Source organism: Ornithodoros turicata, chromosome 1, assembly GCF_037126465.1.
Source record: "Ornithodoros turicata isolate Travis chromosome 1, ASM3712646v1, whole genome shotgun sequence".
NCBI classification, from domain to species: domain Eukaryota; kingdom Metazoa; phylum Arthropoda; class Arachnida; order Ixodida; family Argasidae; genus Ornithodoros; species Ornithodoros turicata.
In genome coordinates this window covers 67,045,336-67,068,839 of record NC_088201.1, presented here as the reverse complement: position 1 = coordinate 67,068,839, position 23,504 = coordinate 67,045,336, and the positions used below count along the sequence as shown (strand labels likewise).

Below are 23,504 nucleotides of genomic sequence, written 5' to 3'. Positions count from 1 at the left end.
CTGGCATCAAAACCCTGCAAAGAGAAAGGAAATTGTTACAGGGAGCAGGGCAATTAACATGCAGTTATACTAACCGTTTATTTTTTCAAAGGAAGAACGTTCGAAGGAACCATGTGCACCCATCAGTCAGCTCTGGCATCAAGACACTGCAAAGAGAAAGGAAACTGCTACAGGGAGCAGGGCATTTGACATGCAGTTATACTCACTGTTTATTTTTTCAAAGGAAGAACATTCGAAGGAGCCATGTGCACCCATCAGTCAGCTCTGGCATCAAAACCCTGCAAAGAGAAAGGAAACTGTTACAGGGAGCAGGGCAATTAACATGCAGTTATACTCACCGTTTATTTTTTCAAAGGAAGAACATTCGAAGGAACAATGTGCACCCATCAGTCAGCTCTGGCATCAAGACACTGCAAAGAGAAAGGAAACTGTTACAGGGAGCAGGGCATTTGACATGCAGTTATACTCACTGTTTATTTTTTCAAAGGAAGAACATTCGAAGGAGCCATGTGCACCCATCAGTCAGCTCTGGCATCAAAACCCTGCAAAGAGAAAGGAAACTGTTACAGGGAGCAGGGCAATTAACATGCAGTTATACTCACCGTTTATTTTTTCAAAGGAAGAACATTCGAAGGAACCATGTGCACCCATCAGTCAGCTCTGGCATCAAGACACTGCAAAGAGAAAGGAAACTGTTACAGGGAGCAGGGCAATTAACATGCAGTTATACTCACCGTTTATTTTTTCAAAGGAAGAACATTCGAAGGAACCATGTGCACCCATCAGTCAGCTCTGGCATCAAAACCCTGCAAAGAGAAAGGAAACTGTTACAGGGAGCAGGGCAATTAACATGCAGTTATACTCACCGTTTATTTTTTCAAAGGAAGAACATTCGAAGGAACCATGTGCACCCATCAGTCAGCTCTGGCATCAAAACACTGTAAAGAGAAAGGAAACTGTTACAGGGAGCAGGGCATTTGACATGCAGTTATACTCACCGTTTATTTTTTCAAAGGAAGAACATTCGAAGGAACCATGTGCACCCATCAGTCAGCTCTGGCATCAAAACACTGTAAAGAGAAAGGAAACTGTTACAGGGAGCAGGGCATTTGACATGCAGTTATACTCACTGTTTATTTTTTCAAATGAAGAACATTCGAAGGAGCCATGTGCACCCATCAGTCAGCTCTGGCATCAAAACACTGCAAAGAGAAAGGAGATTATACTCACAGTTTTATTTTTTCAATGGAAGAACATATGAAGGTGCACACAAAACGCGGAGACGGCACGGAACTTCTTCTGGCAGCGTTCATAAGGACATCTGATCATGACCCTTTCGTATGTGCTGCTTCATATGTGACACTATCTCTATATTCGTAGTGAACTGACGCGAGCACGAATGGACGTGACATACTTTCGTGGTTTTGGAGAGCAAATCGATTCGAGGCGACCGTCCTGATGTGTTCTTGTAACGTCCCAAAATGTGACATCTGAGTGTTGCATAGTTCGCCGCCGTGTACACACATAATGCATGACAACACGGTATTCTGCTCGCTTCATGTACATGTCTACAGTGGTCAACGTAGCCCATCAGAGTGTTAAAAACACAAGGGCACCTTCCGCAACGATACATTACAATAAGAGCGCCTTGATCACCCTACGAGCCAGGACGCATGACACACGGAGATCTGAAACTAGGGAGAAGCCTCACAGCAAACGCCACGATTTACTGGTGTCCCATAAGTTCAACAAAAACAAGGCATACGGTGCACCACGCTCAAATCGCAAAGAACAGGATGTGCGAACAGAAATGTGCTTACCTGGCTACGTGCATTCACGAGATTTACAACGACCACTTCGTTCTTCTTCCTCAACGATCGTCCGCGCACGATGTTCGGCGTCCGGCTGTTGTGAATGACGGCAATGACCCGTACTTGGCTTGGCCTTGCCTCCGCATTGAAGTTTTTGGCCGGGGCATGATGATGGCGCCACCGTTTTACGTAGTTTTCGCAGTATTTGTGATTACGGTAACACGCCGTCGTCAGATACTACTAAACGCCCGTAGAAATCACAGTATTTTTTTACAGTGTTGTTACCTCCTGCACATGTTCGTGTGTGACATGTTCTGATGAAACCGTAGCTGTAGCTCTATGTGGCAGACCCGGCAGGGCTACATGTTTCCAATTGGGGACCCTACTGAATCCACCTGGACCATTTGGTATAACTATTTGGATTGAGTTGGTTAGCTAGTATGGGGCCAATTAGTAAGCCTGAGCTCGCCAGTTCTTTGTAATGGAGGGACCAATTGATTCCAAATGGTTTCAGCCCAATGGGTGACAAGAACACAACTGGAATTCCAATTGATTTGAATAGGAAAATGTCCAATTGGACCAATTCCTTTTCTTCGACTGGAGTCCTTTGAAAGTGCTTTACTGCCGTTCGGCCTTTCATGTCATAATAGTCATATCTAAACTTCCTGTGCAAAGCACAATTTTTATGCCGAAGCATTCATAGGCATATTAAGGTAGTTTCATAAACAAACGTGCCAAACATTGCTGAATGCCACGACTCAACTCTGAGAATACTGCTCCCTAGCATTCCGGACCCCCGAGCAGAAAGGAAATGGGAGAAAGACGAGAAACAACACGCGCACACGCTGATAGACCGCAAAGGAAACGTAACACAACAAATGCAACACCACACAAAACCAGCAAATCACATAATAGAAGTTCAAAGTACAAAATTGGAACGACACGTGCTCACACGAGTACAAAATAGACAGGGATAATAACATGTACGTGACAGGATTTCACACAAAAAACGTAAGGAACCCAATCACAAGGGATTTCTGTAACGCCCCGTGGCAAAATTTTTGCGAAGCAGTAAGGGCAACGCTCACAAACATCAAAAGATGTCATTCCTTACATGATTTCCTATGGGCTGTAATCGCTGTTTTGAGCACCGAAACAGGGCGGGCGGTTGGCGTACCCATTCCCGCGATACCCTCACCCATCCACTATCCAGCCTTCTCTAAATAGAGATCAGTGGGAGAGATGTCTAGCGATTCACCCATGCACTCTTTGAGACGCTTCGCAGTCCTGACCAGACAGCGTGCGCTTTGGTGCACTATTTCCTCGGTCATGCCGTCCACGGGTTCACTGAATGCTACTGACTGCCGTCCAAGAGCAGAATTTCATTCCCTCCTCTTCGCAGCTTGCATAGCTGCCGTCAGACTGCCAGCTGCCGTCAGCTGCCGTCATAGCTGCCGGCGTCCCTGGACGCCGACGTGTCTCTCTGGGAAGCCACATATATCTACGCGACACTCACAGAGGCACAGCTAGTTCCCTCCCTAGCTGACGCCCCGGATGTCAGTCAGTACAGTCAGTATCGACACTGAGCTACGCAGCCGAGTGCGGCAGGCATCTTGAGTCTCCCTCCCTCTACGGCGCAGTTAGTTTCGGTTTGCTCCGTCGGTGGTGATGCTTTTTCGCCGTTGCCTGTAGGAAGCTCCTCACCCATGTGGGCTGCCCTACAACGTGTGCACAGTTTTGTCCTGAATTCTTGAATGAGGAAACGAAATTTTTCATTCCCTCTGAAAATGCGCATTGGGAAACACGTCGACGATCGCCGTAGGAAATCACTGTAATCACCATCCGTGGCGAAATTGAAATTTGTGGAAATATTACGGGACTCGTTGACGCTGTTATCAGGGGCGTTGTCTAACTTTGTAAAACCGTTTATAGATTCGGCATATGAAAGAAAACGTTACGATAAACGAAGCTGTTAAATCATAGGGCAACATCACAACGCCAGTGACTTCAACATTAACAAACGTGTTCTGGGGTATATTTTATATATGACGTTACGTGCCAATCTCAATTCATGTACTCAGGTGCCTTACCTTGTTCTTATAGGTACTATTAATGTTTAATCACCAGCTTTCTTAACTTTTTTCCTCTCTATCTCTCTCCCTTTCTCTCGAGAACTGACCACTTGGAGTAGCCACACGGCATTTCTGAATGGCCAATGAAACCAACATATCATTTGATGCATCAAAAATTACGTATGACGCATTTCACTACATTGATTTCAAATAGCACTGCAGAGTGCCGTGTGGCTACTTTTATTAATTCTAAACTGCGGAAACTTTGGTTCATGTGTATGTCTGACGCATTTCATAAGGGTTTTCATAACACACAGCACACCCTCTGTATAAAGCAAGGGAGTGGCCCTGAAAAGGGCCTTTTTTCGTCTGCCGAATGTAGAAGTTGTGAATCCTTGCGGTTATGCCTCTTCCGCAGTGGTGCCCTGTTTATTACTTTAAGCGCTCTGCGAGAACTCTCATAACCACACTCTTACTGCCATATTTCGACGAGACAGCCCGTGGTGCACTATTTATTTTCCAGAGTGCTATGCGCATCCGTAGGCTCAGGAACTTGTCCACTACCTTCTTAGCAATTCCGTGGCAGTAGGGATACTCGTGTGAAGGGGCGGACTGCAGAACAATTTCAGCAATTGCTGGTAGCGACACATCCAAGATATTGTCTTCGTGCTGCCGGAAGACCTTTTCTGTGTACTGCAGCAAGCTCAGAACTTTCTTTGGTGGCAGGCAGAGTGGGTTCTTCTCACTAGTGCCGCAATACGACTTGAACTGTAGCAATTCGTCATCTTTTAGAGATCTTTTAGAAGTAGATCTTCTTCCAAAAAGGACTTGCATGTTGCACAGGGCTTCTGTAACTAGGAAACACTTTTGGTGGCATAGCCTGCTACATAGCATAGTGACTGTGCCTCAGTGTTGTCGAGTGACGTGCTCTCGTCCCATGTAGCATCCGGCAGCTCAGCTTCCGCACTTGCAGCATAGTCGTGTGTGCGGTGGCTGTCCTCTTGCGAAAGCCCTCTTGTCAGCTCCACAAATTCCAACAGGTCGGAACGGTCACTGATCTGGTAGCTTCCTTTACGACTTGTGCAGAAATACCGCGACAACATGATAAGTCGCAATGCGGCTTGAATTCGACTGCCCGAGGCACCGGGTTTTTTGCACGTAGACATGAAAATAAGTTCTCCAGTGCGTCCTTGCTCAGTCTGCCCAGCATAACAAACTTGAACTTCTGCTTCTTCAAGAGAAACTCCTGCAGCTGTAGTGCACTTACAGATGAGACCATGATGGCCGCCTGGACAGGCTTAAAACATTCATTCTGAGCTTCTTTTTTGATTGTCACCACCGTCGACATTAAGCGTGTAAATCCGTCAAGGGAGCCCACGGCATCTTGGTGCTTGTTCTCCTTGAAGTGGCTCAGACCTGTGGAAACTGACCTCGATGACATGAGGCAGAACCACTTGTCCACCTTTTCAAGTAACCAGGCTGTGGTGACGAATTGCTTCTCGAGCTTCCTGAGCTTGTGGGAATAATTGTCCCACTCGCGGGTTCCCCTGTCCGTTCTGCCGTTGAAGGACGACAAAAGCAACCGCACAGGTACGCTATGTCTCTCTCCCACTTTTTTGTGGGAGGGAGACATAGCGTACATGTTGTCCTCTCAGCGCCAGTTAAGTTAAGAACTCTTTGTGGTAAGGTGAATGGTTCTCCTACAAAAAGGGGCTGCCAGATTTCGCACAAGAATGCCTCGGTTGAATGCCGGCAGAATGTGGTACATCGCATTCCGTTAACATGCGGGAGGGTTTACATAGGCCAGACTGGGCGCTTCATTAACACTAGACTGAACGAACATAGGGCGTTGGTCCGGAGCACCACTCCATCAGGACACCTGGCTCTTCATTGCAAGACCTGTGGGTGCTCCCCGCTATTGAATAATACCACAATAGAGGGTGGGTTCAAAACGCGCGTTGCTCGGGAAATTCTGGAGACCTTCTTAATCACAACGTCAGAGGAAGATCACTGTGTTAGCACACCGTCATTGTCACTCTTATCAGCCGAAATGGAATATCTTGGAACGTGCTGGGATCGCAACCATCATGTGTTGAGCAGCTAGCTTTTCTGTTTTGCTGTTGTGATAAGGTGTTGTCACATTCCTTAATTGTGTCTTGTTTTTGTATTTAAATGTGTGCTGCAAGTAAACTTCTGTTAGTTGAGAGTCAGCAGTTCGTTTGTGCACTTCCTCGTGCGTGTCCCTGGCTGCGTTCCGTGTATCATTATGTACAGTTACCAACTACCCCGCATTTCTACGCTCGTTCAGTATTCATCACCGCTGATCTCACACTAAAATGTGTTGCTCTTATCAACATGGCCATGCCTTCACTGTACATGTGGATAAGCTTAACAACTTTACCTGCTCCGAATTTCACATTATCGATCTTTCTTCGCAAGGTCCTTTCTGACGGTAGTGGCAAAAGTTCATGCTGCACAAATTCATAGCACGCCCCCCCCCCCCCCCCCCGCCCTGCCGCACGCCAGTCGTGTCTTCAACGCTTTGAGGACGGTTGCATCATCCCACCTAAATAGAGGCAGGCTCCATGAAAATAATGAACCCTGCAGCTACGAAACAGTTAGTCTGCAGCAGTTTTACTGGACTTGTTGTGGATTGTTCTTGCAAAAAGAAAAAGGGAATAAATCCTACCTATTAGCGCTTGCATCATTGTTCTCCATACTTCTGAGCTGGTCAGGTGCCAGGCACGTTCGAGGGTCTTTAAAAAAATTCCGTCTTTGTCAAGCACTGCATCATTTACAGAAACTATCATTTGCAAAAAGTAGCGCTTACTTTCAAGAGCCCCTAGCTTCTACTATTGCCGGAGTCGACAAGAAATCAAAATAGCTTGCTATTGAGAATTAGGCTTGGAATGAACTGATGAGAATGATGAAAAATCAGCATCCCCCTGAAGTTCATTTTCCGCAACTGTCGACGTGCAGTGGAGAAACATGAGTCTCAAAATTCATGAAAATTCAGTAATCCACTATCACAGGCATAACCCCCACTGCCAAATTGCGTCATTGACTACTGCGTAATCTAACATAAAAGGCACATTCATGTCATCTTGTCATGTGTCTTCTCTTTTTCCAATCCTATATTCGCCTGTTCTACCTACTATGATTCAGTCAAGCCAGTTCAGAGAGGATAAACTCTGTAGCTTTTAGTTCGCTTACCAAAAAGCGGCGCTGGTGGATTGACCGGGTTGACCAAAATGCACTCCTGTGCAGCATAAGGTTCGTATTCAACAGCTGCATTTTCCAGTGGAGTTTCTGTATGGACGAATAAAGCAATTTAATTACCAACTGGCTATCTTTCTTTTCTTTTTTTTTTTTTTTCGTGTTATGAGAGCTCTGTGAGGAACGAGCTCAACCCTTGTTTCTTACTCCTCATCATCTTTAATACATACCACTTGTGGAGACTGTGACATCCTGCACTTCAACGGACTCACCGATTACCACATGACCTAATGAAAAACAAATGTCATGTGTGGTATTCCACTGCAATCTCTTAGCCATCTATAGATTGAAAGTAAGATGACGATGTCGTACCAGGATTTGACTATAACGGATCTATCACCATTAACTCGTGCACAGCGGAGGGCTCGACATCCGCACTTGCAGACAGGGAGACTTCTGTGTGGAAGAATCGAAAGAGTTAACTGAGGGACTGACTTTTTACGCTTTGCATTATAAGAGCTTGTTCGCGAACGAATGCAACCCTGATGGCAGTTTTCTTACAAAGATGTGGTGTCAACTCGTCCACAACAACGGACTCCTGTGCAGTAGGTGGCACGAGCTCAACACTTTCAGTCGGCAGTGGGATTTCTGTGCATAGAAATGAAGCGGATTATTATTATTATTATTGTTATTATTATTATTATTGTTATTATTATTATTATTATTATTGGCTCTACAGTCTCTTTTAAATCTCTTCTAATTTACTCTTTTTTCGTTTTGTCAAATGAATCATAATTACGCATGGTCGACTGTCCTTGAACAGCCACGTAAATGTAACAGCTCACAGAGATTTGCCGTCGTTCCCTCAACCATTTATTAGTACATTAGCTAACCTTTGTTTCATGTTTCTTGGATGGATGTCACGGGGAGCACCTTCAGTAGCTTCTTGCGGGGTTTGCTTCCGGTCTTGTCTCTTCCCGGTTTCGTGGGCACAGCGTCCCATTTTAGGAGTCGTCTCCCGTCAGGCCTGTTCCACTCCAACAGGCTGGATTCAAAGCGGTCCTAATTAATTAACTTAGACCTTCCCGTAACGTTGCTAGCGTGTTGCAGTACCACGTACCTGGCATAGTCGGGAATGTTCGGTCACTTGCTTGACGATCCCTTGCGACTGGCGACACGCAACCAAGCCTGGAGACGAAGCTCGTCCTTCTTTCCAAGGGGGAATCTGTAGAGTTTATTTTCCCCGGTGTTCCTGTTGCGGCAATACAGTGCCGCACAGCACGGCATATCGCTGATTTCGCGGCTTTCTAGGTGCAAAACACAACTTCGATCGCAACCGCATGTACGTACGCCGAACGAAGGCCGCGCCCGCGAAGGTGCGCGCTTATCCCTGCGTAGTTTACCCTGGGCCGACTTCTTTGGCGATTTTCCGCCTGGGCCGACTTCGTTCGTCACACCTGTGCCGACTTCATTCACAATTTTTCTGTCTGAGCCGACTTCATTCGTAATTTTACCGCTACAACAGCTCTGTGGTGGGCAGTTTGCATGCAGTGTATAGATATGCACGCTGGCAACACCGCCAAGCAATGCCACCATCGCACCTGGGCAGACTTCATTCGCGATTTTTCCGCTATGCCGACGTCACTCGCAATTTCTTTTTCGTTACAACAGCTGTGTAGTGGGTGGTTTACATGCAAGTATAGACATGCAAAGGACAATCATACAGAAAAGTACAAGTGGAAATATGTTTATTAATGCCGTAATGCCAATCTGTGAAGTGGAAAACCCAGCTAAAAAAACCTGAAACAGAAGAAACACAATACAATACAATCCACACGATAAAGAATATACTTACTTATTACAGGTACGATGCAATACCATCGAAGAGGTATCACACAGAAGGAATCAAACACAATATTTTTTATTACTGGTAATCATGCACACAAGTTTTCAATGAATCAGAATAAATGCCTAATTTTTATGTACGTACCTACAGTGTGTATACCATGTCGTTGCCAAATACTACTTGTTCACACGATTATAATGCCCTTAACGAAGCTTGCTTACTGTTCCTGGAACGTCAAACGACAGACATTCGAGAGAGAGATATGTCCGGAGTATGTGACTTTGCATGCAGCAAGTGATGAAACGGTTACGGTACGAGAATGAAGTCTCATAATTAAGGAAGGAATTGACTTACTTCATCAAAGATAACTACAATTCCAACAAAAATATAATTCGTATGTAGGCGTAGCGCAGCTCGGTTGATAATACAAGATGGCCATGGTGCTCTTCGCTAGTTAGCCGCAAGCCGGCAACGCGACAGCATAATTGCACGAATCCTAAGGACACTGGTGGTATCAACAAAGTGTTTTGGCATTTGCAAACCATCCCACAAATAGAGAAACACAGCAATCAAGAAGCCTACGTCGATCGAGCAGACCGTCCCTGCCACCATCGCTTGTCTACATTCTCTTATGCTCCGTAGAGAGGGAGGGATGTGTTCAAGAACACTGATACCACTTGTGTCAGCGGTATAGGCCACCTAAACCAATTCCGTCATAAAAATGTCGGCCCCCATGTGTGTTTTGGGATGCTTAATTTACGATTATTTAAAATATGGGGCCATTTTCTGGAAATTAAGGGTGGTTTCAGACACAGTTCGATATGGGCTTCCTGAATATCGTTACAGTTTCAAAACGTCAAGCTACCCCCAGAACTGACCTTTAATATATTGTTTCGAAGAAGTATGACGTCACAGTTCGCACAGTCTTCCACCCCTCTGGCAGTATATTCCTTCTCTCAGTTCAATTTCCCTCTCCTCATCACGGCTGCTGACGGTCTTCCAACGTTTGGCGGAGGGCGGATACAGGGGAAGTGCGCGCGCTGTTGCTAGAAGACAGACGCCAGAGCTCGTGGGGACGTCATCACTGTCGGAGAACCTGAAACTGTTAAGTTTTCCAGATTTATGTTTTGTGTACCGAGTGTTACAGCAAGTGGCAACCATACGCTCTGACGTGTGCACGCCTTCGTACTTCTCAGTGGATTATACGGCTTTTCGTGATTTCATGGTATCACGTCTCTGTGCATAAAGATGGCGGACAGTCATATAGTTCTGCGGTGAGTCTGAAGAGTCTGGTAGATGCAAACTCATCGGTGAACCAGGCACGTGTGGGGTTGTGAGTGCAGCTCAACGTTTGTGCTTTGTAAACTCAAAAAAGTTTAGATCAACTTGCCTGCGCGTTAGCCGCTTTACGGCAGTTAATGTGTACGGACAAGTATCGGTGGAAATTAACTGCCGGTTTGATAGCCGTTTGAGCAACAAAATGCCGACACTGTTTTACGTTCACAGGGAAAGGTCGTGCTATAGTGCACACACACAAACACATACCGGGTGTTTCAGTTAAATCCCCGGGCTAAATAATTCGCGAACCGGTGCACCAATCCACGAGCTTTCTTTTTTACAAGTATCTGTCCGATACCACCTACAAGCTGCACACCGTGTGGATTAGTGGGAGGCGCTCATTATTAAGATAAAAATGGAAATGAGTTAAGTAAAAAAGCGTAACTTCTAAAGCAGGGCGCTGTCGGCATTAAAATTGGTACTACCCCTTTTGGAACCTTCAGTGGACACCTTTTAGAGAAAAATCTGCCACCGAAGCGGGTCATTTGTTGCAGTAATTAATTAGTTTCGGTTTACGTATTTTTGTCGCGGCTTGTCGCTGCGAAGCGCAAAAGGACGCTCTTTCACTCCCTTATCCATCGATGAATTACGTCCTTACACCAATGAATTACACCAATGAAATACGCCCTTTTGCGCTTCGCCGCGACCAGCCGCAAAAAAAAAAAAAAACGTAAACCGAAACCAATTAATTACTGCAACAAATGACCCGCTTCGGTGGCAGATTTTTCTCTAAAAGGTGTCCACTGAAGGTCCCAAAAGGGGTACACTATTAAACCCGTACCCTTTATTGTAACTTTTAGAAACATGTAACTTCTGTATAGACGTAGATTTCGAGATTTCTTATAGGTTACACCACTGTAACGTATGTTTAGAGGTTAAAAGCGACCAAGGTCATGTCTTTACAACACGAATAGAAGTTACATCTCGGAAAAAACAAAAACAGCTTGTTGTAACTTATAAATGTACCCTCTACTCCGACACTGTAACTTCTAAGCGAAATCTCCAACGATAATCTCTTTGTTAGTTTCTTATCGTTTGTTTTCCTTTTGTTTTTCAGCATAATGCCGCGTTTCAGCCTCCCATTCGAGACGATAGTTGCGAATCTACGCTGTTATTTTTTATCTGTTTCAGCGTCACCTATACGTCAACTACATGTTATCAATGCTGTATGAACACAGATTATAAGTTCGCAGTCTGAAATACTGATAGTATGTTTCTTTCTAAAGGGTGGAAAACCATTGTCAATGCCGCAACCACCAAGATTTCCGATTTCGCTGCGTAGCCGAGCCTGGTCTAGGTCCATCCACACTGAGAGCGGTTTCCTTGAAACGCTTAACGCTCGTCGTCCGTCCGTTAACAAGTGTAATCTGTTTTAATCAGTGGTTTTCCTCGGGTTTATCATAGTATCGTCAGGAACAACGGAAAAGCTAGATGTCGCTAGCAAACAAGTATATTTTCGGTGTTCTCAGGGGAAAGTGTAGTGAGTGCGAAGATTGCAAAGAATATATAACCGGAAACGAACGTCACCACCGCAGCCCTGATTCACACACTTCATACACTGGGTAAGTGTACATTTTGTGCTAGGTACGTGCGTTATTTTGATAGCAAGAGCTCTTAGCGCAGGTTTGTTGTGATTATGGCAAGCGTTTTGCGGTCCTGCATATGAACGCCACTTACGCTTGCTACTTTTCTGCTCTTACTTGGTCGCCAAGTCAATACACCGGCGTGCATTTTGCGAGCTGCGGATATATGCATCGAGATATACAATTCGCAGCTTTCTACTTGTTGTATTCTTACGATATTCTAAGACTCAATCGCGGAGTGAACGCCTTCCCGCATTTATGCTGCTTTGTACCTTGTGCTTTGTACGGATTTGAATGGTTCCGTAAATGTTACTCTCATTGCCCAAACTTTTGTTCCCAGGATCCCACATGCAGGTTCACATACCGTCACCAGCGCAATGCAGTACCTCACAAACTCGTCCCAGAGCGCCTCCAACGCTGATAACGCAGTAATGTTGTGTCTCCTGCGTTACTGTACACTCATATTCCTCAAGGTTGTGTGCGTTTTATGTAATACTGTATTGCCATTTGCGCTCGCCTCTGCAACACGAATGTGGAATAAATTTTTTTCTGTTTCAGTTTTTGTAATATACATATGTTCAAGATCTCCTTTTCTGCTGGTTCATTTTGGTACCTTGGTGTGTTCTGTAAATGTCTGTCCATATCCCACGCACAGGGTGTTTGTTTTTATTCGCATCACACCAGCGCTCATTTGACAGGTGGGTTATGTTAATTTTCGCAAATTAACCCATCCGTAGTTACAAACATTTCCGACATTTCCTGACGCATGTGTTTGTAACTACGGATCGACTAATTAGCAAAGATTCACATAACCCACCTGCCAAATGAGCGCTACTCTGTTGCGAATAAAAATGAACATCCTGTATAAAAGCCGCACGTTGGCGTAACCTTTACGGGCAGGTGCTGGATTGAAGGCCGTAACCTCTAATTAGTGGGTTTCCTTGTAACTTTTATAAAAGGTGTCACTCAGAGGGTACCTGGTAGCTTCTGAAATAGAGGGTAAAATATTGCGATTTTTTACCCTTTACTAAAGGGTACGGAGTTAAGAGTGTAGTACCCATTTTAATGCCGACAGCGCCCTGCTTTAGAAGTTACGCTTTTTTACGAAACTCATTTGCATTTTTATTTTAATAATGAGCGCCTCCCACTCATTCACACGGTATGCAGCTTGTACGTGGTAACGGACAGATACTTGTAAAAAAGAAAGCTCGTGGATTGGTGCACCCGTTCGCGAATTATTTAGCCCGGGGATTTAACTGAAACACCCTGTATATGTGTTTGAGAGACCGACTAACGGTACGGGACCATTTTTGCTTACGATTTATCGATGTGTAGCACCAACGAAGATATTATGGAAAGAACAAAGCAAACAAAAGGCTACCATTACAAAAGAAATACCAGGGCACACACTGCTATACTTAATGATGTTGAGGGGGTCCGAGAGGTGAAGGCATGTGCACATGTTTTTCAAATCACAGCAGCAAGTGCACTCTTTTTGCCTTCTGGAAAACAAAAATATGACATCCCGCATGAATGAGGGAAGGTGGTGGCAAGAGGAGACACGGAGCATGACGCGACACTTTCGCTCGACGCCACCTGTCTCAGAGACGTGTTGCTCAATGCGCGTGCGCCTGAAACTGTAGAGGTGTGCACCGCCGCCACACCGCTGTTGCCGCCGGTTCTACCGACTGCCGCGAGGAAGTCTGTCGAGACTGTCGAGGAAGGAAGCTCTGACTTTTCCGTTCGCATTTTATAAAACAACTGAAAGAATGCATAAATTTGCCATCATCATGTGATTTCTTTTTTGTTATTTCTGTTGCAATAATCCGATCATTCATTGTGTGCAGCAAACATGACCATGATGACCATGACATGATATGTGACTCACATGCTCGAGTCCTGGAGATGCCAGTGTTGCCGGGTCAGATTTTGTTTTTCCAGCCTTCGCTACCTGGCTAAATCTACCTAGCAACGCGAGAATTAGACCATCGCTAGACTGCTGGGTTAAGCCGTGTGAACGGTGAACGAAATGAGGCATTCAGGGCAAATATTGGTTTGAGTGTGAGAATATCCGCCTTATACGAACGCACTTATAGTAGCTATACGAATCAAAACTTACCTCTAATTCGTCGAAAAATTTCTGGCGAACCGTAGATTAGGCCTAGCGGTCGCCATTGCTCCGAGACATTTGCCTTCAAATACGCAAGCGCTGTATATACACAAGCCCCATCGAAACCGTCATGGGCCTCACAGCAGCGGCGTATGAGCGGATTAGAACAACAGGGTGGTTGTCCGTGATTGGAGGACGAAGGTCTCACGTGATCAACTTAACCCAGACGTCACTAAACCAGTGGGTAAACTTAACGAAAAGGAGGAAGAAGAACAAGAAAAATTTCAGTGCACACACCTTTTCTGTCCATGTTACTCTGTTCACCGTCAAATGTAAACGCTGAGACTAAATCTAAATAATAACCCCTGACCTGTGTTTTGTTGCTCACTACTCTACAACCATGCCCTTCTTTCATTTCGATTCACTATGTTTCGTGGGCGAGCTTTCGCTTGTCCCATCCTACAGTTGGCAATACGATTCACTTTTCGCGCTCATCTGCTAGTCGCCTGGTACTACAGTCGCTTGTGGTTCCTAGGAGTCCTTGCCACGCCGCCACCACTAATTCGTAGTGCCATCACTAGGCACAGCGTTCCGTTTTCTCTGGGGCGGTCCGGTGGAGTGGGTCGCGAGGTCCTGCTTGCACAGTACACGGCTTAGGCTTGCCGGTGGTGCTCGACAAGTGCCTTGCACTTCAGTCGCGCATTTATTTCGAGGCATTGCACACTTCCGAACACCCAGCATGCGCATTAGTGCAGTACTCTCTGGGATGTGCCACCAGGTGGTTCGTTGGGAGCCCTAGGTTCCAGGCTAGGTCCGAAGTCCTGCCTCATCAATACAGTTCCTGTGTTGATGTCGTAAGACATTTAAGACTCCAGCTTCCGGACGCTGACAACCAGTTATGGGCTGTCAGCGATTTTCATACAGCTATCAGGGAGTTGGAGTCCGGTCCCCCAGTCTCTTCGGTGCCGACGAAGCTGTCTTGGCGTCGAATCACTACGGTCTGGCTAGATGCCCGCCGCGCCAGTCTTCAGTGGAAGTTGGCCCACGATGTTCGTCCTCTTCGTGAGTGATTGCGATTGTCATATTTCTCGTTCTGACGGTCGCCCGTCTTGTGGGATGTGTGAAACGGCCGAGCACTATCATGACTATGGCCTGGGGTACAGTACACCACCCTATTACACGCGAAACATGAGATGTGACGCTGCTTCACATATGCTATTTTGGAACAATATGTGCAAACATATTATGAAGATATTATCTGAGAGCCACAATAAACTATAAGAACCACATTTCATCTTGCATCATCTTTGACTACAACATGCATATTTGAGTATTTGAGCAGCCCAAGATACAAAGCTTGGTTCCTTAAGGTTTACATCCTACTCCTACTGAGTCCACACTTTGCACACAAAAAGAAGATTGAGGTTTTGGATAGTCAACTTATGTAGTGAGCACTTCTGGAGGACTGAGAGCGGGATGAACCGGAAGCCACACACAGGGTAACCTGCATAACAGTGTGATTTGCTGGCACATAACGATCATTAAAATACTTGAGGTGCTTAAACAATACTATTTGGGTGCTATCAGACAGAGTTTGAACAACACTTACGACATGCTGACGGAATGGGTGGACAAAAGGATGCATCAGAACAGGATTGGATTTTAATACCATAGCTGTGTCGGCGGTGGAATTTAGAGCCCAGTGTGATTGTTGACCTTGTTGACAGTTTCACACTCTGTTGACCTGATCTTAACACACATCCGTTCGCTTGCTCTACCTGTTTCCAACTCCCCCTGGTCTGTGCAGTCTTCCTGCAATTTCCCCTTTACCGCACTTTACAATTCTCAGAAACATTGTCAGAAACCATACAGGCTTCTTGCTATGAAAGTGAGCATCCCTAAAACCAGTGAATGTGCACACCACTGGCAACATTCTTTGGTTACAGCTGTGCTCCTGTTCGCCCATTGCACCGAAACAGTTCTACAAACGGACACTGTTTGTGAAAAACGAGAAAAAAATTACTTTCTTCTAGTTCTAAGTACTAACGTCCCCTTCTTCGTCTGTGAACTACACGTGAGCTGTGGGACAATGTCACTAATGCATGTTTAACCAATATATGTACATGTCTTGACAAAAGACGAAAGACAAAACACCAAAGCAACACCTTATACAGCACTGAACAGGAGTGAGTACACTTATTATGACGTGCATAGAATACACAGTCAGGGGTGGATTTAAGGGAGGGGGGGAGGGGGTTCCAGACGTTCTGACCCCTCCTCAATTTCAGTTGTGTCATAGAGTTTGAATTGACTTTGGTGGTGTAATAGCATGCTGTCCAAGGCAGGATCCGCGTCTGTGCACAGTAGTCTGTCTGCAAGTGTATCTGTTCCTGTTCCCTGCAGCGTGTTGCTCCTGTGAAAGTATGCACCACAAATTTCTCTCTGCATTCACATTCAAAAGCCCCATCTCTTAGAATGCAAATGCATGCGAAAGGGATATTGACAAAGTGGCTCACAAAAGTTTAAAAAAATGTGCTCATGTTGTTTTTTGTCATACTAGAACATGAATTACAAATATGACTACTGCTAATGTGGCAATCAACTTTTGTCATCACATACTGGACAACTCAACTTACAAGTATGTTTTATATTATTATTGCATCCAGCTTTATGAAATTGTACATGCAGTGTCTGAAAGATTTTTCAAATGCTGTTATAATCTGAATATTCGTATATGGCATAAATGGACATGAACTGTACTGGACTAATTTACTTATAAACACAAGTGTCCGTATACTACACTCTTAACTCAGTACCCTTTAGTAAAGGGTAAAAAATCGCAATATTTTACCCTCTATTTCAGAAGCTACCAGGTACCCTCTGTGCAGTACCTTCTATAAAAGTTACAAGGAAACCCACTAATTAGAGGTTACGGCCTTCAATCCAGCACCTGCCCGTAAAGGTTACGCCAACGTGCGGCTTTTTATACAGGATGTTTATTTTTATTCGCAACAAAGTAGCGCTCATTTGGCAGGTGGGTTATGTGAATTTTTGCTAATTAATCGATCTGTAGTTACAAACACATGCGTCAGGAAATGTCGGAAATGTTTGTAACTACGGATGGGTTAATTTGCGAAAATTAACATAACCCACCTGTCAAATGAGCGCTGGTGTGATGCGAATAAAAACAAACACCCAGTGCGTGGGATATGGACAGACCTTTACAGAACACACCAAGGTACCAAAATGAACCAGCAGAAAAGGAGATCTTGAACATATGTATATTACAAAAACAGAAGTCTGTCGAGAGGTGACACATTGTGCACAAGTGCGATTCTGATGTGAGGAGAAACCATGGTCGCTTTACCATGTATGTGAAAAAAAGAACTATCTTCTAAGTGAGAAGCAATGCATAAAAGTGCGAGGAAGCAAGCGAGTCAAAACAACTGACCTATGTTTGCTAAGCTGAACAGACCCAACGAAATGGAGAATTGCAGCAGAAAAAAATTTATTCCACATTCGTGTTGCAGAGGCGAGCGCAAATGGCAATACAGTATTACATAAAACGCACACAACTTTGAGGAATATGAGTGTACAGTAACGCAGGAGACACTACATTACTGCGTTATCAGCGTTGGAGGCACTCTGGGACGAGTTTGTGAGGTACTGCATTGCGCTGGTGACGATATGTGAACCTGCATGTGGGATCCTGGGAACAAAAGTTTGGGCAATGAGAGTAACATTTACGGAACCATTCAAATCCGTACAAAGCACAAGGTACAAAGCAGCATAACTGCGGGAAGGCGTTCACTCCGCGATTGAGTCTTAGAATATCGTAAGAATACAACCAGTAGGAAGCTGCGAATTATATATCTCGATGCATATATCCGCAGCTCGCAAAATGCACGCCGGTTAGAGCTGAAAAGTAGCAAGCGTTAGTGGCGTTCATATGCAGGACCGCAAAACGCTTGCCATAATCACAACGAACATGCGCTAAGAGCTCTTGCTATCAAAATAACGCACGCACCTACCACAAAATGTACACTTACCCAGTGTATGAAGTGTGTGAATTAGGGCTGCGCTGGTGACGTTCGTTTTCGGTTATATATTCTTTGCAATCTTCGCACTCACTACACTTTCCGCTGAGAACACCGAAAATATCCTTGTTTGCAAGCGACATCTAGCTTTTCCGTTGTTCCTGACGATACTATGATAAACGCGAGGAAAACCACTGATTAAAACAGATTACACTTGTTAACGGACGGACGACGAGCGTTAAGCGTTTCAAGGAAACCGCTCTCAGTGTGGATAGACCTAGACCACGCTCGGCTACGCAGCGAAATCGGAAATCTTGGTGGTTGCGGCATTGACAATGGTTTTCCACCCTTTAGAAAGAAACATACTATCAGTATTCCAGACTGCGAACTTATAATCTGTGTTCGTACAGCATTGATAACATGTAGTCGACGTATAGATGACGCTGAAACAGATAAAAAATAACAGCGTAGATTCGCAACTGTCGTCTCGAATGCGAGGCTGAAACGTGGCATTATGCTGAAAAACAGAAGGAAAACAAACGATAAGAAACTAACAAAGAAATTATCGTTGGAGATTTCGCTTAGAAGTTACAGTGTCGGAGTAGAGGGTACATTTATAAGTTACAACAAGCAGTTTTTGTTTTTTCCGAGATGTAACTTCTATTCGTGTTGTAAAGACATGACCTTGGTCGCTTTTAACCTCTAAATATACGTTACAGTGGTGTAACCTATAAGAAATCTCGAAATCTACGTCTATATAGAAGTTACATGTTTCTAAAAGTTACAATAAAAGGTACGGGTTTAAGAGTGTAAGCCCACTTTTTCGTAAATATGAAAGGAATGAGGGATATTATGGCAAGACGTACCTCCACCTAGTATATCTTTGGTATTTAAAGCCTGTGGTAGTTTCTGTGGGAAAGGCTTGGGGTATCCTATTCACCGCACAGGCTGGTTAACCATTTTCTTGTTTTTCTTCTTTTTTCAAACTGTTGGTATGCAGTGTATCTGTATTTCCTGCGTGAGACAACGCAAGCTTTGAACAAAGCTAACGTTAGTAGGACGCCGAGTATTATTTCAGCTGCACTCTTTCTGAATATGTGACGAACAATGACGAACAAATAACTATTTTGTATTGAAACCCACCAGCATAAGTGTGCATGAGACACGCTCATTACTTGTGAATATGAGCGCTCATAGGTGCGTGCTGCCCTCGAAGTTCTAAATATGCTACTTTGAGGCAGCTTCTTGCAGCATAAGCACTCGACCTCTTTCGACATTATTATGCATGAAACACACCTGCACCTTAAAAAGACTGCGCCGTCAGACACAAAATTTACACAAACTGTTCATGTGCTTCATCATGATGAATGCTGAAAGCTCATCTGCCAGTCTGTTGTTTACGTTGTCTACTTCTTGCGTGCCCGATGCGTATGGAACTTCCTCTTCATGCTGAAGCCGATTCGCGGCTCAACATTCCAAGAGCAAGGCTTCCGAACTCTGCTTCACATAGCAGCACTACCCTCTCAGTTGCTGAAAAGTATCTGAAAAGCTGCCTTGTTGGCCGCGCTGTGCTTTCTCCTTCGACGTCCATGTTGAAAAAAAGCACCCAGCAATACGGAAATTGCGGAAACCACCCGAACTTCCGGTGTGGACTTTCCTCCAAAAACCGTCGCGGGTTTTTTGCGTCATACACTGTGGAAAACCGATGCATAATAGCTAGACTTCTGCGCTGATCGGACGAGTTGAGGGTTGAAAGCGAAACCGCCTTTCGGATCCTTGTTTAGAATATCACTCTTAAAAATGAACTTCACCGCATAGCACGCTCCTAGCCAACCAACATCTGGAATGATGTCGTTATCTGCCCTGATTTGTTGAAAACGGGAGGCGTACTCCCCTTTTGTGACAATTATGAACAGCATAAGTGTCACAAAAAAGGCGTACGCCTCCCGTTTTCAACAAATCAGGGCAGATAACGATATCATTCGAGATGATGGTTGGCTAGGAGCGTGCTATGCGGTAAAGTTCATTTTTAAGAGTGTATAGTCTGCGGGAGCTCCGCAGAGGCGAAACGTTTCAATTGTAACTTGGAGGCATCATGTAGGTTCGTTATCCCTAAAAACAAAAACATTTACCAGGTTCTGGTCAGAGACCCTTCTGCCGCTCCCGAACCATAGCGGCACATTTGCGAACTCTATACTTGCACAAATGGTCTGTAGCACACCGCCTACGCTGTAACTCGGCGGTGGTGTGCTTCGAAATAGAGTGATCGAAATCCTCGCTGCAAAATAAACTACTGGAAATAAACGTTATTTGACTATAAAATGCACAGTCGCGCGCACCAAGCTGCAAACAGCGAACTTAGCCTAACCTGGACATAAAAACGCAAACACTGAACTTGAAGTAACCTAATAATGAACTAACCAACGTGGTGGTCCGTCGCGTCTGCCCTGCTAAACGGGACGGCCGCTAAAACTTGGCTTTCGTTGACTAAAACGACTTGAATACCCATCGAAAACCCGTGAATTTGGGTGGTTAAGTAGTGATGCCGCACTCTTAAAAATGAACTTCACCGCATAGCACGCTCCTAACCAACCATCATCTCGAATGATATAGTTATCTTCCCTGACTTGTTGAAAACGGGAGGCGTACGCCTTTTTTTGTGGCACTTATGCTGTTCATAATTGTCACGAATAAGGCGTACGCCTCCCGTTTTCAACAAATCAGGGAGAAATAACGATATCATTCGAGATGATGGTTGGCTAGTGTAACAAGTCGAGGTGAATCCAGAACAGCCTTTATTCCGGAGTGAAGTACAACGACTGACAAGAATAAATGTCGCCCAATCTGACATGCGCTTAAGAAGGCGCCTGTGCGGAGCCGGTAAACAAGTGGCGAGGGTAACACGCTGATAACGAGCTAGCTTGTGATACGTGATAGTACAGACTGCTACACTGTTAAAACAGAACTTCACCACATAGCACGCTCCTGACCAACCATCATACCGAATGATATCATTCTGTGTCTTGATTTGTTCAAAACAGGAGGGAGGCGCCTATCTGGGACAAGATAATCTGTCCCGGGAAGGCGCCTCCTCACATTTTCAACAAATCAATGCACAGAATGATATCATTCGGAATGACGGTTGGTCAGGAGCGTGCTATGCAGTGAAGTTCTGTTTTAACAGTGTACTATCTTAAGATTACAAGCTTCTTACATCTCCCCTTCTACTACAGAAAACAATTTCTTTGTCAATCAAGCCATGAACAATAAAGCAATCTTAAATTCAGTTCTCAGGTCTTGGGTATCGTTGCGGGCTCCGGCGCTTCCGGGAGCTTCTCCTGGGTGCTGCTAGAACGGGCTGCGGCTCTTGCCTTTGTTCGCTTCTGCTTGTCTGCGGTTGCTCACGAAGATGTTCTCGAGTACGACGGTACTCCCGACCATCGTCTGTCCTCACGTGGTAGGATCTTGGTGTACCTGCAGTTCCCAGGACTATCGCTGGTGCCCATGTGCGACTTTGATAGTTGAAGACCGATACAGGGTCATCTGGATGAAGGTCTGGTAGCTGCCTGGTGCCATGGTTGTAGAAACATCGTTGGCGACGCCGGATGTCATGGAGGCGACTGACAACCTCTTGTGGTGGCACAATGTTGGGCTTCAGATGTTCCGAGTGAACTGGCAGCAGGCTTCTTGTCCGACGTCCCATCAGTCTCTGCACTGGAGACTTAAGGATTCTGTCCCTGGGCGTGTTTCTCCATTCCAGGAGTGCGCATCTGAACTCAACACTGTTATAAGCGTAGTTTCTATGTAGCTTCTTTGCTTCCCCAACGGCACGTTCAGCCATTCCGTTGGCACGGGGATAATGCGGGCTCGACGTTACATGAGTCACTTGAAGCGTCTTCATCCCCTCCTTGAACGTGTTGCTGCTGAAAGGTGGCCCATTATCGGTGATAAGCTTACTAGGAATGCCGTGCGTGCTGAAGGTTTCTGTCAAAAACGAGATAATTTATTTCGCCGTCGTTGTCTTTAGTTGCTGTATCTCGAAGTAGAACGAGTAATAATCAACGACGACAATGTACTCACTTCCAGCGTGGTAGAAAAGATCAGCTCCCAGCGTTTCCCAAGGCAGGGTAGGAATCTCGTGACTCATCATGGGAAGTCTTGCGTTGCGCGGCTTATGCTCTTTGCAGCTGCCACAGTTCTGGGCTTGTTGTCTGATAGCTGCTGACATGCCCGGCCAAAACATGACGTCACGAGCGCGTTCTTTCATCTTATCTTCTCCGCAATGTGCTGCGTGTAGCAAGCGAAGAACTTCGCGACGCATGGATCGAGGAATGATTATCCTGTTCGACTTGAACAGGAAGCAGTCTTGACCATGAATTTCTTCTTTGTACTGCCAGTATTCTCGTAGTTCCTCGGCGACTTCTTTTCTTTCCTCTGGTCAGGACGATTCTGCGTAACGCCGTAGCTGTTGCAGTTGGGAATCTTGCTCTGTAGCACGAAGAATATTTAATTTCTCTTCCGATATGGACATGTTTTCCAAAACATTGACGTGGAAATCTTGTGCTTCCTCTTGTAGCTCTTCTTGTGCTGGGAAACGGGAAAGCGCGTCCGCTATAAAAAGCTGTGCTCCAGGCTTGTAGATGACTTCAATTGGATATTTTTGTAGCGTCAATCTCATTCTCTGGAGACGAAGTGGACACTCATGCAGCGACTTTCTAAATATGGCTTCTAGTGGTTTGTGGTCAGATTCGACTGTTACGGTCACTTGCCCGAAGAGGTAATCGTGGAATCTTGAACAACCATGCATGATCGCCAACATCTCCTTTTCGATGTGTGCGTACTTTTGTTGCGCTTCGGTTAGGGAACGAGACGAGTACGCAATAGGACGTTGCTTCTGGAGGAGTACCGCTCCAACACCGTACTGGCTGGCATCAACCGAAAGGGTCAGTGGCTCGCCGGATTTAAAATAAGCTGATACCGGGGCCTTTGTCAGTGCGTCTCGCAGTGATTGGAAGCTTTCTTCCTGTCTGTTGGTCCATTCCCATGCTACGTCAGCCTTCAGTAGCTCACGTAATGGTGCGGTCCTGTGCGCTGCGTTTGGAATAAACCTGGATACGAAATTAATCATCCCAAGAAAGGTTCGCAATTCTTTCACGTTGCTCGGCTGCGGCACAGCCCGGATGTCTTCCACGCGCCGGGGATCCAATGATAGTCCGTCCGGTGTCAGAATTTGTCCCAGGTATTTGACTTGTTGCTGACAGAAGTGGCACTTCTTCAAATTTAATTTCAGATTCACATCTCGACAACGTTCTAAAAGTTTCCGCAAGCGTTCGTCGTGTTCAGCTTTTGTTCTGCCCCAAACGAGAACATCGTCCATGACGACCTCGACGCCCTCTAGATCCTGGAGTATCTTGCTCATGGCTCGCTGGAAGATCTCTGTCGCTGTACAAATTCCGAATGGCATCCGCAGAAATCTGTATCTTCCGAACGG

General features: G+C 45.3%; 1 long non-coding RNA gene and 1 pseudogene across 4 annotated transcripts; both read right to left on the bottom strand.

Moving 5' to 3' along the window:
* Positions 1-465: 465 nt before the first annotated feature.
* LOC135400108 (uncharacterized) lies at positions 466-2,077 on the bottom strand. Of its 4 annotated transcripts, none has more exons than XR_010424530.1 (7): positions 1,415-2,077; positions 1,131-1,202; positions 999-1,070; positions 867-938; positions 735-806; positions 603-674; positions 466-542 (listed from the first exon to the last, which is right to left on the bottom strand). It is a non-coding gene; the product is annotated as an uncharacterized LOC135400108 (long non-coding RNA). The 4 variants fall into 4 exon arrangements; XR_010424531.1 differs by having other exon boundaries at positions 1,821-2,075; XR_010424527.1 differs by having other exon boundaries at positions 603-660; positions 1,131-2,074.
* Positions 2,078-21,211: 19,134 nt separating this feature from the next.
* On the bottom strand, positions 21,212-22,241 carry LOC135401645 (uncharacterized protein K02A2.6-like; annotated as a pseudogene).
* Positions 22,242-23,504: the final 1,263 nt, after the last annotated feature.